General features: G+C 41.4%; 1 long non-coding RNA gene across 1 annotated transcript; it reads left to right on the top strand.

Annotated features, from left to right (window-relative positions):
• The first annotated feature begins 311 nt into the window (after nt 1-311).
• Nucleotides 312-15795, top strand: LOC146444680 (uncharacterized). Its single transcript, XR_014850589.1, has 3 exons — nt 312-374; nt 14608-14698; nt 15605-15795. It is a non-coding gene; the product is annotated as an uncharacterized LOC146444680 (long non-coding RNA).
• Nucleotides 15796-17914: the final 2119 nt, after the last annotated feature.

Here is a 17914-nt window from a genome sequence, read left to right as displayed (position 1 = left end):
CTGGAGATGTAAAAAAATAATTTAAAGAAAGCCCTTTTTAACTGGGTGCTTTGTTATGATTTATACATTTCTTTTTTGAATAGCTGGGGTTTATCTCTTTCAGCTGCAGGAACTTAGAGCAAATGATAAACGAAAACATCAAGCCAGAGCCTGCGCTAATGTCTGACACAAACATGTCATTCGATATTTAAGTATTTATTTATTCATTTATGTTTTTGTAGTCTCTTCTTAGGCGCAGAACCTTTGTATTTATTGTAATAATGGTGACAAAATGTGGGAATGGGGTGGGGGTGCGGGGGGGGAAGAATGAACATAAACGCAAGGGAAAAAAAGCAAGCAGCGCCAGCAGAGACGGAGGGACGGTCCCCGCAGAGGTGGGGCTGTCTCTCCCCTTCTTTGTTTTTGGTTTAACTGAGGAAATCCCAGCTGGGGAGCGGGCTGCACCCCACATCCGAGGGGAGCAAGGCCGGGAGGGCATTTCGGGCCCTGGCCAGGAGGGGAGACGGAGGGAGCGGGGGCAGCCCGCGGCCCTGGGGGGAGAGGCCGCTCCACGGCCCTGGCGGGGCCCGCGCCCCATGGCCATGGCGGGGAGGTCCTGCCACCAGCATGGCTACAAATTGCCGTGGCTGCGGGCGCGGAGAGGGCCAGAGCGGGGCTATGGGGAGGTGGGCAGGGCTCCCCTTCCGCTTGGACGGTCTGCGGGGAAGCCACGGGGCCAGCGGTGCAGTGGAGCGAGGAGGGGACAAAAGAGGTGGCTGGGGCTGGTTGCCGGAGAGGGGTGCCCGGCTGAAATCCTTCACAGCTCCAGGACACAAAACCTCCTAAATCTTCATCAGAAAGTCATTAGAAATCTGTTGGCGGGGCCGAGCGCAGATTGTCAGGGGAGGGGACTCCAAAGCCCCTCCGGGCTCCACAATACCTGAAATGAACTGGAAGGGATGGGGTGGGGCTGGGAAGCAGATTTCCTGCCATAACTAAAGACCCCTTTCAGCCTGCTCTGCAACAGTTTTACGATGTGTTAGAATTTACATTCACGTGTTGTTAACCATTCTTTGGTGCAATGAAACGTTTTATCTGTCTGACCTCAACCTTTGCCATATGCTGGTGCAAACTGTTCAACTTAAGCCTGGACGAGTTTAAGAAAAGGAGGAGAAAAAAAAAGAGGGGAGAAAAAGGGGGGTCCAAAAAGCACATTGCTGGATAGGCTCTGTTGTTGCTTGTGATAGCTGCCTTCCTCTCCATTTTCCATGGAAACGTTTTGAAAGCCAATTCCAAAAAAGAAGAAAAAAAAAAGGAAAAGAAAAAGATCCATGCCGATAAATGAATAGAGGTTCAGAACACACCAGCTCTTCGCTAATTGTCCACTTTACTTATGCTACTTCATGTCTGGCGATTCCTTTTGTATTGTGGAGAGATGGCAATGAAGCTTCATTGTGCTAGGTTAAGGATAGGTGTATTGAAAACGATCAGAATGAATTTTATAAGATTTTTATTTATTTTATTGTAATTTCCTGATTTCTTTCTCAACCCAGTTATTTTGAAAGAATAACAGATACCGGTTGTGGAAGGAGAGTGGTAATTGTGTGACATAGCCTGGTAATTCTTAATGAAGGATCTCATTTTATGCTTTTGGAGATGTGCCTGGTTAACTTGAGGTAAATTCAACCTTATTTTTTCTCAGAGACTGGCACTTTGGCAATGCCCCAGGCTTGCTATTCTTTCCCTCTAAAATGGAGGTTATGGACTTGTGTCTACATCTTGCCTCCAGTATCTAGATGTGGTTAGGTATTTCTTACCTTATGTTTTGAGTGGACTAAACAATCCACAGTGCACTTCCTAATGTCTAGTGTGATGGATTTTCACTGTTATTTCTGTTATGAGAAACATCAGATTTCCTTCATCCCACAGATGCCTCTGGAGTCTAGTAAAAATCATCTTGGATAGGTCCCTCAGGAGGATGTCCACAAAGATGTAGTGTTGTCATGTTCAGCAGCAGGGGAACTTTGGGATCAAAAAACCTTGAGTTCAGCCATTCAGCTGTGAAGCCCATGCCTGCAGAAGGTTCATTTGCACACATATGCAGTTGTTTATTACAAAGCTTTGAATGCTTTAGGATATTAGATTATTTAGGAGTTAGGCAAGTCCTTAGTGACTCAACTGGTAGCACTTACATTCCTGGAAGCTCCCCATTGTTTTGAGAGCCTCCCTCTGTAAAGCCATGCTGACCCTGGGGGGCATCCAGGTAAGAGAAGTCTTATGGCTAGATAAGGCTTGTATACTCACCATCATAATGAATTCATTAAATTCAACCTAATTATGTATGTTGGTGTTGATGCAGCCCAACAGTAACCCCTATCCTGGCCCAATCATTGCTGCAGTCTCTTGCAGCATATATTTTTTGTATTTCTTGGTATGTGACGTGATTCTCAGGGAAATAAAAATCATTGTTGCTTTCTGTGAAACCCTGCCACATTTTTATAAGTAATTTCCACTCTGCTATGGTCTATTGCACATGATGTTTTGAAAGAGTGAGAAAGAGTTAAGCAAAATGAAGACCATTATCAATATTTCATTTGTCACAGCTGAAAAACTGCATTTATAGGTCAGTCCTTTTCAATCCGTTCATTGATTTCAACACTCAAAGCCCTTCAGGGAGTGTCTAAAATCCACTGATGTTTCAGAGTGCTAAGTTTTGTGTTTGGATTTCTGATAAAACTGAAAGATGTGTCAAAACCGTGTAACAAGCTCTGGATCTGATTTACCACTGTACACTTTCAGTCTCTACTGGTGTTAACTCCAGTGATTTCATTGAAATGGAGCTGGTATTGATTTAATTCTTATGTCGATGTGACCCTCCAGAGACATACTTTCCTGCTCTTATTCCCACTGACTTCAGTTTAGAATATAATCAGGATCATAATTAGAAATGATGACCTGATTCAGTCAGGCATAAAAATACAAGTCAGTCTTGAAGTTTCTCAGTAACGCTACCGACTGCAGTGGCACTGTTTTCCTACTTAAAGTCAAGTGTGGGCTTACATCCTTTTCAGATGGTAACCTATGTATTTAGGATCTCTCTTGAATTCTCTGAAAGTGGAAGTCTTTTGACTGGCTATAACAAGCTTTGGAACAAGTCCATAAATAGAAGAATCTTAGTAAGAGATTTAAGGAGACTTGGGAGCAAAACTATGGTTGCTCCTCAATCCCCATCTATGCAATTCCATTTGCTTCAGTTAACTTTTATGTTTGCAACTGGAATGCATGGAATTTGATCAAAGTCCCTTTCAGAGAATATTCATGGTATTGTCTACAAACCTATTACTCTCAGAAAGCAAAGTAGGATAATGCATTTCTTCCCGCAGATTGTGCTATCTATTCTAGTTGCCATTTAAATACCTGGTACCTCAACAAGCATACCCAGCATGATTCAAATGCCTTTATGTGTATTTTTCAGGCAAAAACTTGCCAAACTCCAGTTGCAGGCTTCTGGGGAGAGAACTTGGCTTGGAATGAAATAGCCTGGAAGTGGACTGGATCCAAGAATGAGTAAAATCATAGCTGAGGTGCAAACACCTCACTACAACCATTATCCAAAAATTCAATGTAAAAATAAGGAAGATATTACTCATCACATTAACAGGTGAATTTTTCTAGCTCCACTGAGAGATTTTAAAATCAGCCAAAATATCAAAAGTAATCTAACTATCCATGATCAATATTTACATTCAAGTGAAGGGGAAGAGGACTGAGGCAATGAAATTTAGAAATGCATGGATTGTAATTTGATTTGAACAGTCAACATTGGTAAAAAGCCTAACTGTTTATTAGGAGATTACTTTCTGATTCAGCATTACCACGCAGATCTACATCTGTTACACTTCATTTGAATACAAAAATTACCTCTAATCTAATTAAAACTAGAATGAAAACAGGAGCTTGATGTCCTTTGAAAGTCCTCAAACTTGTTAAAGCTAAAAGTAATTCAACAATTTTAAAGAATTAATTGGATTAATTAATCAGGGGCTAGATTCTGGCTAGTGAGCTCCAGCTGGAAAGGTAACTGTGAAGAATAAGATTTTTAATGCAGTGTTCTTATTGCTTGTTGGCATCAAATAAGTGTCAGTGACATACCTAAGTTATCTTTGAAACAGCTAATTTGACCTACGTTGCCTTTGAAATGGCTGATTTGTGTTGGGCTAGTGGCAGCAGTGCTGGGCTCAGGGTGGCTTGGCTCATCTTTCTTATACTGCAGGAGACCAACTTCTGCAGTTCGGCTGGTAGCACTGCAGACTGGCTCAGATCTACTGATTCTCTCTCTAAGCAGTAACGAGTTAGGTGACAGGAAGAGAATGTAAATTCAGGTAGGCTGGTTTGTGTCATGCCTGGTGTCACTTTCCTTCTCTTGCAGATCTTTAAACTGTGGCCTGAAAAGGACTTGCATCAGAATTTCCCTTCCAACACAGTAAAAACATTATTTCTCTTAAGTACATTAGATTGCCTCTAAAAAAAAAAAATCTAACATCCTAGCAATATTTTTTTTTTTAATTCTGTAGACTTGGAAAAGCCTTCTGTTCCTGAAAGGCTTTGAAAACAAACATAGGCATATACAGGGAACAGAATATCTGAGTATTACATCTTATGAAAAATGGTTAAGTAAAATAGGCAAAAGTATAGTAGTCTTAAGTATTCATGAAACATTTTCTATTCCTATTTAACATCTCCAGTTTCTGTAACTAAGAGAGGACATTGGTTTGTCTTTTTAATGTGGAGATGAGTGAACACAGTATAGTAAATGTCATATTTGTGTCTGGTCTTCTAGTAAATCTTACTGAATTTCTTTGCAAATTTCAGGTGAGATTCGTTTCACCCAGCCTCAGCTGTTCACAAAAAACCCCAAAATTCAACTAGCATGAGGTAGCCATCTAGGCCTCACATTTAATCAATGAAGAACAAGAGACTTCTTCAATTTGTGGTGTATTCTGTCCTAATGGACGCACGTAAAGGAAACTCATTAGAGCAAGACTTTTTATAAGGGCATTTAGAGACAGGATAAGAGTGAATGGCTTCAAACTAGAAGAAGATAAGTTTAGAATTGCTGATAGGAAGACATTCTTTATTGTGAGGGTGTTACAATCTGGTTTAAACACAGAAGAGCAGAGGAAACTAAGTCTCTGTGAATAAAACTGATCTAACCCCAGAAAGGTTCGAAGCATACCCAAAAATCGTGATTAAAACCAAACGAGGTTAGATGTTGGTGTCAAAAAAATTGATATATTTTATGTAATAATAAGAGAGGCAAAGAGAAAAGAAGGAGAGAAATAGAAAAATAGAAATAGTGTATGTGTGGGGGATGGGGGGACAGGGAGAGAGTGACAGGTATTAGATAGAAACACATCACCCTTCTGAAAGTCCCCACGATGTCTCGTTTTTCCCCTCCATCTGATCTTCTGGGTGGTGAGGGTCCCCCGCTGCCGCCACGCTGGAGAGTATGGAATCCATGGATTAATATACATCTCGGGCAGGTGGGAATGCCCACGTGTCTCTGAGGAGGCTAGGTTTGACACTGTCCCTTGCAACACTGTGGATCTGTTGCATCATCTCTGGTGCAGGGTCTGAGGACCTCTTGGGGGGGCCTGTGACAGGCCATGTCACCCCCTCAGCTGTCCTTCCCGTGGATAAGCTTTTCCCAGGATGAAGCGGCTCCTGCAGCTGAGCTTCTCTGGACATTCACTGCCTCTGACCAGAGGCTTTCTTACCACACACCCAAAACCTCTGCCCCCGCCTTTGGTGTCAGGGTGTGTGCTGGCCTGGCAGCTGAGATCCCTGGGCTGTGGTCTCCACCCTGAAGGTGCTAAGCCTGATACCTCTGTCAATGTATTATTTTCTTTTCGTCACCTTGTCTCCATCAGCAAGCAGTCCAGGGCCTCAGTCAAGAAGGCCTGTTCAGGTTGTAGTGGTCTTCTCTGCAGCTTTTGTAATACATTTTTGCTATAATAGGCAAAAGTCCTTCATGAAAATGATTAAGTCATAAACTAGAACATTTCAGTCTCCGGCAGGGGGTGGAGAGACATTGGCATAGGTTTCCCGGAGAAGCTGTGGATGCCATGTCCCTTACTGTGTTCAAGGTCAGGTTGGATGGAACTTTGAGCAACCTGGTCTAGTGAAATGTGTTCCTGCCCATGGCAGGGAGGTTGGAACCAGATGGGCTTTAAGGTTCTTTACAACCCAAAACATTCTGTCATTCTATGAATTTGGGGTCAGTGACCTTTGGTGAGCACCAAGAAATGTATCTCCACAGTGACTGTGGAGGCGGAAGCCCAGGGAGCAACTGGCTTACCTTAGATGTTTAGTTCTTTGACAGCTAGAGTTAGCTGAGGTAAAGCTCTCCCATTACGGTGCTGTTGCATGTCTGTGAAAGGGAAAAATGCTCCAGTTGGTGTTTTCAGTAGATCAGATGTAGATGATTAGCTGTAGATTTGGTAAGGTGAATGCTGTCTCTGGCATTCCTGGAAAAAGACCTTTATTTCTTACTGTCATTTTAGGGAATGGTGGTGGTGCACCACACCCATTTGTTGTTCAGCATTCATGTGTCATGTCTGGATGCCATCTCAGAAGTGGGGTCTGTAGGTGGTTGGCTGCTAAGAGGAGCTGTGATGCTGTAAGTAGTCTTGGGTGTGCCTAAGGTACCCTACTGTCACAAGCAAGGAAGTGTGGTATGCCATCCTGCTTGCCAAAGGTAGAGGCTTGCAGATCTCTGAGAGAAGCCATTTCAATACGACTGAGGTGGGACATACTGTAGGCGTGGCTGCTCTGCAAATCTCTTTTATTTCAAAAATGTTGAGCACCTTGATCTAATTCTCCAGATAAATTATTTACCAATAATATTAGATTGTCCTTTTGGAAAGTGTCAAAACAGAAAGATTTGATACTATAGGGGTAACTTTGAAAGAATTCAGGCCCTATTATTTAAAAATATGGCATAGGATTAATCTCATCTGCCTCTAGAAGTGTGCAGTTTAAATGGTGTCTGTTTGTGAGCTAGGACTACTAAAGGGCATGTCTTCAACACCTGCTCTATGAGAGACGACTCACCCAACTGCAAGTGCTTAACTCTTCCCACTGACTCGGCTAGCCTGAAGCAGCGAACTCAGACTAGACAGCTTGGGTTTAGACAGCATTAAGTGGGATAAATCCTGTTTTTAGTCTGTAAGTACTGCTATTTAAAAATTACAGATAAAATTAATGGAAAAGTTGCTGCTGATTTGCATGGGCAACATGACCTTCTGTCCCCATGGTAGTTACTCACGTAAGTAAAACTGATGGGACTATTTCACTGCTCACAGGATCTAAGCCATGCTTACTGCTGTTTAAATAAAAATAACAGTCTCAGTTGATTTTAACTGGTATCGTGTTAGGATCCCACTGTAGATCCTTCCTTAGTATAATCCCTTGTGTACCAGGATGAGTATTCTAGTTTGACACTGGTACTTCCCAGAGCACTTACAGGAAGATTCTCAAGTCTCCCTAGCAGCCATGGAGTGCAGCTCCAGACAGCAGGTAGCTTTGCAGTATCTGTGTGGCATCCTGTGGCAGGTGCTGTCTGTGCAGCTGGGGGCTATACTGCTGTGGGCTGCTGTGGCTGAAATGCAAGATCTGCTTCAGCCCACACACACATCGGGTGTGCTGCTTCTTGCTGAGTACTGCTGCCACTGTCCTATTGCTGCCTGCTCCTGTCTGCTCTCCAGCACTTCCTCTGGTTGTGCAGGAATATCAAAGGTGGCTTTGCTGAGAGGATTGTGATGAGTGTATGATGAAGAAATGGTGCAAACTGTCTGTCCCAAACGACCTCGCCCTTGTCCCTGATACTCCCCCTTGGACTCTTGTTGCTTCTGCTGCTGCCTGAGATTGAACTGCCACTAGTGATTGCTCTGAATAGCCAGAGGAACATGCAAGAAGCTGGAGAGTGAAAAATACAGAAAGATGGCAGTAGCAGAAGCCTAGAAGTCTTGTTACCCACCCATAGCATGTCTCCTGCTTACACATCTGGTGTAAATATCTATGTCTCACTGTCCTTCTTATGCTGCTGAGTGCAGAAGTGCATTTGCACCAGTTTCATACTGTTCTTGTCATCTCTTCCATGAGGAGTGGCAGAATACAATGAAGAAAGTGAATTGTTTTGCATTTTGGGATTTCAGGGCATATGTCTCCCTTTTTTCACCTCGGGATGTCCTTCAGGGAGTGTAGGGAAATTAACCCCATTCACAATGTAAGTGCTTGTAATTTGAATTCTCATTCACTCTTAATAGTCACTGGTCTCCATCAAAGGCTTGATTTCCAGGTCTGTTGCATAGTGCAGTGAAGAGGAAAAGAGCTGAAGGTACTAAGCTTGTTGGCAGAATGAGGGGAGCTGCTCTGTTGCCTCTGAGACCAGGGTCGAGAAGAGTGAGCCATGCTTGACATACCCCAGGGTGCTGTGTGGTCTTGAAAAGCCGGTCAGAGGAGAGAGAGTGGGGCTTTTAACAGCATTTTATTAGACACTAGGGGCAGACCAGGAATGGGTTTATAATCTGTTGTCATGGTTCAGCTGACAGATGGCAACTGGTGAGCAGGGGAGCCTTGAATGCTCCATGGGACTGAAGCCTGTGCTAGCTCCTCTAACCTGATGGTAAACTGATGAAAGTGCCCCGTGCAAAGAAGCTGTGCTGACTAAAGGCTGAGTCGATTTGAAAATCAGTTTTAATTACACTAGTGCAAATTTTGTGAGTGAGCACACAGTCACCTTGGAGGTAAGAAGAGAGATGTTATTAGTGTTGTGTAACTCCGGTCCATGCTCTCTAGACCAGGCTAGCACACCTGGAAAGAGTATCAGACACAAGGTAATTACCATTATATAATTACCATAATATAAAGGTTAAAAGTTCCCCTATATTATGATGGTACACGTTAATCTGTCCCATCTTAACAGCATCTAACTGATGAACAAGCTGTAATTCAGACTTCAAAACTGGGAAAAACCCACTAAATAGAGCTCTGTAAGGTGTATGAACAGTGGATTAACAGGGTACAAGGAAGCTTGCCAGATTCGTGTTGTATCCTAAGCTGCACCATCCCATTTGGCAATCTCTTTACAGTGCAACAAGTGTCACGAGCTGGCTGCACGCTGACACATCAGATCTGTGACCTCGCTTTTCAACCCCGTGCAGCTGAACTGACCCCTGCAGCCAGGGATCAGATGGAAAGCCATTAGGGCTGATTCCTCACCAGCACCATGTCCAGACTCATGTCACTGCTGCTTCGAGTCATCCTGGGAGCAATCATCCATGCATTGATTTTATGGCAGTGCTGACACTTGCTTTCATTCTTTTGGAGCCGGGGAGAATTGCTCTTAACCATGCCCCCTGCTGCCTCGGGATATAATCTCAGGAGCATAGTTTAGGGGCACAGCCAGCTTCAAGGAGCATTACTTTGCTTCAGTGCATTTTTATATGTTTTCTTTTCCCTGCAGGCCTTTTTCTGCTAAGGGGGATGTTTGAACCCGCGAATGCACTTCTTTTTTCGTCTTCTTCTCCTTACTAAAGTGACAGTCAAAAAGTCTAAGTCTGTGTGCTGTTGTCAAAAAACACAAACATTTGCCCCATTTGCTCCTGGGTAGCGTCCTGGGCTTATGTCTTAGCTTCCAGCTTGATAATAATATCCTCTCTTAAAAAATGACTTTGCAAGCAAATCAGTTCATCAATACAACAGCATTTTAAAGCCTGCATTTGCCAAATCCACAATCCTGGGAATAAGTTTTAAAGGATAAAGCTTCAGTAAGACTATTTATGCAAAGACAATTTTTTTTAGCATCAGGACAAAAATAAGATTTTTTTTTCATAGGTTAGAAATCGTTTGAAGTACTTGTTTGTGTTTATTTTTTTTTCCCAGTAATTCTCATTAGCTAAATTAATTGTTACTCTCTTTTGAAATTAAGGAGAACAAATTGTTCTGCTGGTACTGAAGGGCACAAGAAAATAATTGCCAACAGTCTGTTTGTACCTGAGTTTTTATTATATTTCTCTTGAATGGAGCTTCAGAAAAAAAGGGAGGAAATCTATTCACAGAAAAAAAAAAAGCCCAGTATATTAAAGAAAGAAATACGTTTGTGTGATGATTTCTTGTGGATGCATACAACATTGCAGTGTTCTGATAATGGAAACAATTAGTTTTAGAAACAGTACAAAGCTTGCTAATTTCCAAATAATGGGAAATGGTCTGCCTGACAGGCTTTTCTTTCTGGTATTTATCCTGCATATATAGTAGCAATATAGCAGGAGCAGAGGCAAAGCTGGGCAGGCAGGGCAGACTCTCCAACAGCTGCATCGAACCCCTGCTGTGTTTCTGCCAAAGCCGGAGCAATGGAACAGCGACAAGGAGACAGGCTTTTCGGGGTCCTCTTATGTGATTAGCCCTCTCCTTTTGGGCTGAAAAGGGAGAGAAATGTCAGGGTTTTGTTAGAGGAAAATGAAGGCCACACCTACATAGGCAGATGGGTTGTTTTCCATATTTTTCTATTCCATGAACAAATATCTCTAAAAAACAAGCATGATTTAGAAAGGTAACCTTGCAGAGCTACATTTTTCCTAAGTAATTTTTAATTTTTCTATTTCATTTCCTGCATCTGAAACAAGGAGAGGGAGCTTGTGCTTTTCTTTTTGCTGTTGTATAAGGCAAATGGGGTTGGAGGTCTCTGGATTAATAGAATAGGAGGTTGCTTGCTGCCTTCAGTCAGTGGGAGATAAAGGTGCCTTCTCACCTCACAGATCTTTCAGAAACAGTCCATGAAGTTTGGTGTTCATAGAGTGGGTGAAGTGGGCAGAGGGAGGCACTTTTCTGGAGTAGAGTGCATACTTTCTATTTACTGGCCTTTATACTGATCTTATGAGTGTAGTGGTCATGTTGCTCTGGTAATATTTGGGATGAAGGGCAATAATAGACTTTTTAGGCAGCTAAAGCTGATTTTTGGAAAGAGTGGTTAGCCTGCCTCCTATTTAGCCAAAGAAAGACCTAGAACTGGGATGGCAAAGCATGAACAAAACCATCCATGCATACTCACTTTACAAGATATGAAGGTTGAAGAAGGGCTGTCATTTCTTCTGCTTTTGGCAGCTCATTTCTTCCCCTGTCTACATGAGAAGGTGTTTAGGAGGCAAGGAAGTACTAGTTCCCCATTGGTATGTAGTGATAATACCTGGTGGCATGGTAAGTCACCGAAAAGCATCACATATTTTGTGAACCATCTCCTCTACTCTATAGGGATAAGGTCAAGTGTTCAGTCTTTTCAGTTTCCTATTGAATTCCTTACAGTGACATGTCTTTCTGAAATATTTTAGAAAGGTTAACAGTCCCTTAAGAATCGTATAAACTTCTAGTCTCATAGCAATAGAAGATCTTCAAATTTACTGTCTCTTGGGATTTTAAACCCAGTAAATCCTAGAAAACTTTCCATGTGACCAAAATTGCAAATATATGGCAAGTAAAGGGTGGGACTCAGCAGCCCAAAGCATGTTGATAGCAGGAAGATCCAAGACTTCCCTGTGAGGGCTAGTTGAGTATCATCTGCTCAAGAAGGGCTAGAAAGATACCTGGTCAAGGAGGGCTTAAAAGGATGGAAGGAAAAAAAAAAAGAAAAAAGTTAAAGCAGTGTTATGAAATGCCCATGAGAAAAGGAGGAGAAAAGAAGACTAGTGCACTTGTGGGCCTTTCAGGCTCTGTGGAGCAAGGGCCAGCCATCTTACACATTGTTCACAAGGCACAATATACTGCCTTGTACATGGAAACACACATAACAAGTCTTGTTATCATTTTTGATATGATTACTTTGATTATTCATTGTACCATGGACGAGAATGAGCAATTAAAATAAAATCTAAATGTAGATTTTATTTGCACAGATACTGAAAATTATTTCTCTTTAGCAAAGCCTTTTGCTATTGCTCTTTGCACCTTGGGGAGTCTTCAGATGCCTGATCATTTCCCTTGGCTCCCCAGCTCTGGGGAAATCATATTTTTTTGCTGGTTCCCTTGGCTTCCCAGGCAATGCGAGGAGCTGGCTCAATGTGGGACATAAATGACAATTCATTGCCAGAAGGGAAGTAATTTTCAGGCTTCCTCCCCTTCTTTTCTTGCCGTGAATATAATAATACACTTTGGAAACATTACTGCGGTAATCTGAAAACAGCAATGCTGTCAGAATTCAGAAAATGCCTGATAGAGCTGATCATTCACATAGCTTAGCTATGATGTGTAGAATCTCTGTACATCATATTTCATTCTTCCCTAACATCCTGACAGATTTTTCCCCAGTGAGAAGTTGTCTTTGCACTAAAGCAGTATAAGAGGACTATAGGTTGGATGTTGTTATTTTTCTTCTCCTTCCTTCCTGTCTACCTTTTTTTTTTTTTTTCTTTTTTCTTTTTTTTTTTTTTTCCTTTTACTCTTTTCCAAAAAGCTACTTCATGTTGCAAAGATCATCAGATGAAATGAATGCAGCCCAGCTGGGATTTGCTGGAAATGTGTTCAGCTTGGCAACACCTCTCACAGAGTATCTGGGTCCCTAAAAGCTTTGTTTAAAATGATGAAATGAAAACAAAGGAGACATAATTAGCTGCTGTGTAATAATAGAAAAGGCTTGTATCCAGTTACTGTAAAAGTCATTTAATGAAGGGTAATCTGGACATAAGCCCGCACACCATAGCTGTAAAATATTTAAGCTTTTTAATGAGAGGGAAAATGGGGAGAAGGGTTTGCTAACGTGATTAGGAAAAATGCCTTTCATAACCATTTTTACAGGGGCTTGCAATTCCTAAACTGATGTTTGAAGCTTTCTTCAAGCCAAAGCAGCAATAAAACTTTTATGCCACACCAACACTTAAAAGCTACATACATCACATTGGTTTTATATGTCTGAGTGGGAACATCAGCGTACTGCTTTTTATGTCTGCAAAGGGCTACACTGGCTATTGAGTAGCAGCTCCAGTTTCTTCCATTTACTTCAGATTGTAGAGTGCTTGTGGATGAGCAGTCATTAATCTTAAACTGCAGTAAAAGTTGCTTTCAGTGATGTTCTTTCTCATCTCCCCCTGCTTGTTCTGTTTTCCCCATCTATGTTCCCTATCCTCCCCTTCTTTCTCCTTCCTGAAAAGCTTCCTTTTCTCATCCTCTCTCCACTATTGGAAGCAAAACAGATGCTGAGGTGGACCAGCTGCTCTGGTATGATGAATACATACCATTATTTTTATTCCATTGACAGGTTACTAGGCAAAATGCAGGAATCAGCTGGGGATTTTCTGTCATGGGGCAATCATAAATGATATAATAAAATGTTTTTGTACTCCTGTGTAGTGTTTAGAGGTTGTATTTACTATTACTGTGATATTTATCTATTCTGAGTGCAAGTGTGTCTATGTTTTTGCTGCCTATACCTGGTATGAAGGGATAATCCTGTTCCCTGCAGGGGACACCTTCTTTCAAATCATTGGAGAAATGTGGACACCTGAGAAAGGTGGGCACATCTGTAAACCTCCTGGATTACAGGTGTTCCTCTCTCTGTTCAAGAAAAGGAATGGAGTCTCACAGTGGTACACCAGATTTCCCAGTCTTTTCTAAGACGCAGGAATGGCTGAGAAGGGCCACAAGATATTGAGACAGTGTGTATGGTTATCCATGGCTCTCTGAGATCTAGGGTGGAAGTAATGGAGACAGGATGGTTTCTACCCTAAACCTCTCCATGGAAAATCTGATGGTTGTTGATAGCAGGATGGACGCCGGTAGAGCCTTCCCTGTCATCCTCTGGGCAGTGACTGGTGAGGGGGAAAGGGAGCTTGACACTGAGGAGGAGCTACTGGGCAGTGGTTGGAAGTTTTGCCACTGAAAGTTTGAAGGGTGAAAAGGAGAAAGACCTGAGAGTTCATGTGCCTTCATTGCGCCGAAACATTGCCTGGCTTATGTGCACTGCCATAGATGAGCTGCCTTCAGCTGTGCTCTTCCCCTTGTTTCCTAGCTGCCTATTTTCAAGGGCTCCATGAATTGCACTCATTGTCAGCACAGCCAATTAGAGTAATTGTTGCCATTATTTCAGTGATATCTCACAGAAATAACATGCTCATAGACACAGCTTTTTCACTCCTTCAAAGTCATTACTGTGCCATCAGAATTTTAGCTCAAAGGTTTTGCTTAAACATATAAATAATATTTGTAGGTCTGCCCCTTATATTCTTGCAAATTCTTCATTTAAGCTTCCATGTAGAAATAGAGATAATAAATATTCATGCATTTCTTCCTACCTTGATATGCTAATTCTGGTATGAATGGTAATCTAGAAGCAGCTGAAAAAGATGGCTTGATTCCGGTATTATTTATGAATCCTGCACTGAAGTATTGGGCTAGGGGTGTGACAATGCCAGTTAAGACTGATTTAACAAAAATTGTTCTCTGGAGATACTGTCTTTGCTTTATCCATTGCATAAAATAATTTAAGATTATTGAATTCCCTATTTATTACCTTATTACCTCAGTGAGTTGTCTCAAATTAAGTGAAATTGATTCTTTTTTTCCTCATCTCTTTCACAGCCTTCTAAATAAAGTGCTGAACTCAAGTGCTTTAAGTTGTGCATCTAATAGTCTGACTTCAATGAGCTAGTTTAACAAAGCCTAAATATTGGTAAGAGTGATGGATCTTTTATGGTTACCAGCTGTATAGAATAAACTGAAGAGTTTGTTTCTGAGCAAGATGAATGGATGTTCAAATTGACTTATTTAGTGTCTTTTAAGCAGTCACAAAAATATTTTCATACTATTGGAGAATTAAGGATATGTCTCAAATGAATCTCTAAGGCTAAGATCCCCAGATTTTGTTTTAAAAGCTTCATATTTGAAAAATCAGGGACAGTCCTGGGTGGTTTTTTTATTCATCTTGAGCAGAGATACAAGCAGTTGCACTATACCTGATATTGGTAAATATTAGGACAAAAATATAGAATCATTACTTTTTCTTAGCCAATTATTTGTAGTACAGACCTCAGGACTCTGCTATTGCCTTCAGTGGCAGCAGAGACCTATTTTCATCAGTGCCAGAACCTAATGGAGTTAGAAGAGCAGCAGTGGCTCAAACCCAACCAGTCACTCCGAGCTAACCTCTGTGACAGATGCTTGAAAGAAAGACAAAAGACCACTGGATCTACTTGTAAATTGGTGGCTCTGATCAGTGTGTAAACTTTGTCCTGCACCATATTGCGTGTTTGCTAGAAGAGGTGTCATGATAATGGACAGAATTAATATTTTTTAAATTTTTTAATTTTAGCATTTCAGTATAATTGTAAATAACAGGAAGGAGCAGAAAAACATATAACCCTGACAGTTTTACGTGTCACTAACTGGTCTCCATTTTTAATAAGTATGAAATGATGTTTGTCATGTCAGTAAACCTTGACTGCTAAAAGATCAAATGACCATTGAATGTAAGAGTTTAAAAAGACCAGATGCTCAGAATTGAGTTAATTGTAGATTCAAAGTGCATAAAACTAAAAGCTGAAAGACTGAGCTTGTGTTTTCTCATTTGATGTTGCAGGTCACTGAGGTTACATGCTCTTAACTATGTGAAGGCCCTGTGAATATGAAGACTTCTTCTTTTCATCTAGTGGCTTGGCAGCAGAGTAACGCATTATATTTATAAATGACAATTTCCTTTTTAAAATTCTGGAAAGACAGGAAGGGCAAAATTTAAAACCCTGATTCAAATATGCCCAGTTTCAAGCTCTTTAACATGGGAACTATGAGGGTTGTATTTAACTGGTGGTAGATGACGCTCAATGAAATAATATCAATTTGGCTCATGAGCTGCAGTGTCACCAGATGTGCCCATAAACTGAAAACATCCGCTTTATTCTGTTTTTCCATCAACACTGACTAGGTGAAAGAATATTTGCCTTTGTAAGTGGTCAAAAATTCTCAAGTCCATGAAAATGAGAAAAGCTAGTAAAAATTGTTTAAAATATATATAATAATTAAATATGTTTTCTCTATTCTCTCTGTAATAGAGTTACTGTAAAAGTATTATTACAATTTTCAAACAATGCTTTCTATTTGTAAGATCAGTTGTTTATCAGATTAATTTTATTGTGGAGAGGATGGCTTGCCTAATTTGACACAAAATACTTGTCCTAGGCCCAGATTAGCTGGACCCAAGTAATTAGATTTATGGAGATTACAGATGCAAAACTGTTTTTTGTGTTTGCTCTAGACCAGTCCTAAGAACAGTGATATTCATTGCATCAGATTTATTCAGTCTCATTATTGCTATTTCACCCTGCTGCAAGGAGGGCCTGAGTGGGCAGGACTCTGAGGATGTGAGAATTGAATAATTCTCGTTAAAGATGTGCAAGACAATGGAAGGAAGAGTGGGACTTCTGCCAGAGGTGTCAGTCGGAGAAAGTGGGTCATTGATGCCTTTTATCAAAAGGACAACTCCCAGTAGGAGTTCCTCATCGTAGTCTGTTTGGGAGCAGTGGAAAGGTAGTCAATTTTGTTGGTGACAGGGGTGATCAGGAGCTGGCATTGTATCCATTGCACCCTCCCAACTGTAGTGCTGTATGACCTGCTGGTGGGAAATGCACTGTATAAAGACAGGCACTGCTGGAATGGGAGGAGTCCTGCAGAAGTTGAGAGTTGTCAGGAAAAAGAACTGACAGCTTGTGCTTTTCAGATTTGGTAACCAGCTGATGCATGGCTTGTTTAGCTGTTCTGTGAGGGTAGCAGGCATTTACATGCTGTTTTGTGGTGGTGTGGTAAGTGTGTGCTTCTCATATATTGGTTTGCTCTGCTCCTGCTTGAGGTTTGCTTTTGTTTTTATTACTTTCCTTGTTTTGGGAAGCAGATTATAAGAATTACTTTTGTTTCAGCAGAACAAACCCTTAACATACCTTAATCTTGAACTTAAAGATGCTGTAGGCTATTGCATGCATTGGTCTTACCCAGGTATAACTGTCTAAAAATTAGGTGTCTAGCCCTAATTAGATAGCTTGCCTCTAGACTCCACTGCCAGTGGGGGGAGAGAGAGAGTTGATCCATATAGCCTGTTTTGTACGGACAGACTCGACCCTCTCTGAACCAGCTCTTGCTTCTACTGTTTATGAAAGGATCTGGTGGCTACATCGTTGATAATTAAAGATTCCTGTGCCTCAGCTTTGCCATATGTACTGACTGAAAAGTGTGCTGTCCAACACTGCAACACTCCACAAGGAATCGAGTGTGTCACTGCTGAAGGTAGCCTTAAGAGGTTGTTTGCTGCCATTGTCATGTCAGGGAGTAGTAGCAAGGGTGGACTTGAATCTGTAAACATTTCTTCTTATCTGTAATCCAGGTGTGCACATTTAAAGTGCTTCCCAGGTTCTGGCCTCATTACTGTCTTCATGGGAAATTTTTACACTGCAACTGTTTTGTCCCTAGACACAAAAGGAACGAGTTCTCTGTAACACATTGTGACATATTTCGCTAGAGGGATAGAAATGAGTGTTTTACTGACAAAAAGACCCCATTAAACAACATCCATCTTCCTTTTTGCAAAATGGGCAGTTATTATTAAGTTATTTTTGTGAATGCTGCTGCTATTTTCTTTTGCATTTAAACTTGTTCAGTACCTCTTCATTAGTGCTGTTAGATCCTTAGGAAGACCAATCCATTGTAGTCACTGGCTGGGATGCCAGACGCTGGCACAGAATGAAATTCAAAGGGTCACTATCTGCTTACTACATTGCCTGCCAGGAGTGAGATTCACCAGGAATGTATGAATCGTTTAATACATCTTTAAAATGGAGCACATCTTTTCTTGGTGCTCATACCTGTTCCTCTCTGTTCAAGTGAACACTTGCTTTTCACTTTG

Source organism: Lichenostomus cassidix, chromosome 1 (assembly GCF_008360975.1).
Source record: "Lichenostomus cassidix isolate B80296 chromosome 1, HeHo_3.0, whole genome shotgun sequence".
Lineage (NCBI taxonomy): Eukaryota > Metazoa > Chordata > Aves > Passeriformes > Meliphagidae > Lichenostomus > Lichenostomus cassidix.
The sequence above is the reverse complement of the archived record's forward strand: the minus strand, read 5'-3'. Positions and strand labels throughout refer to the sequence as shown.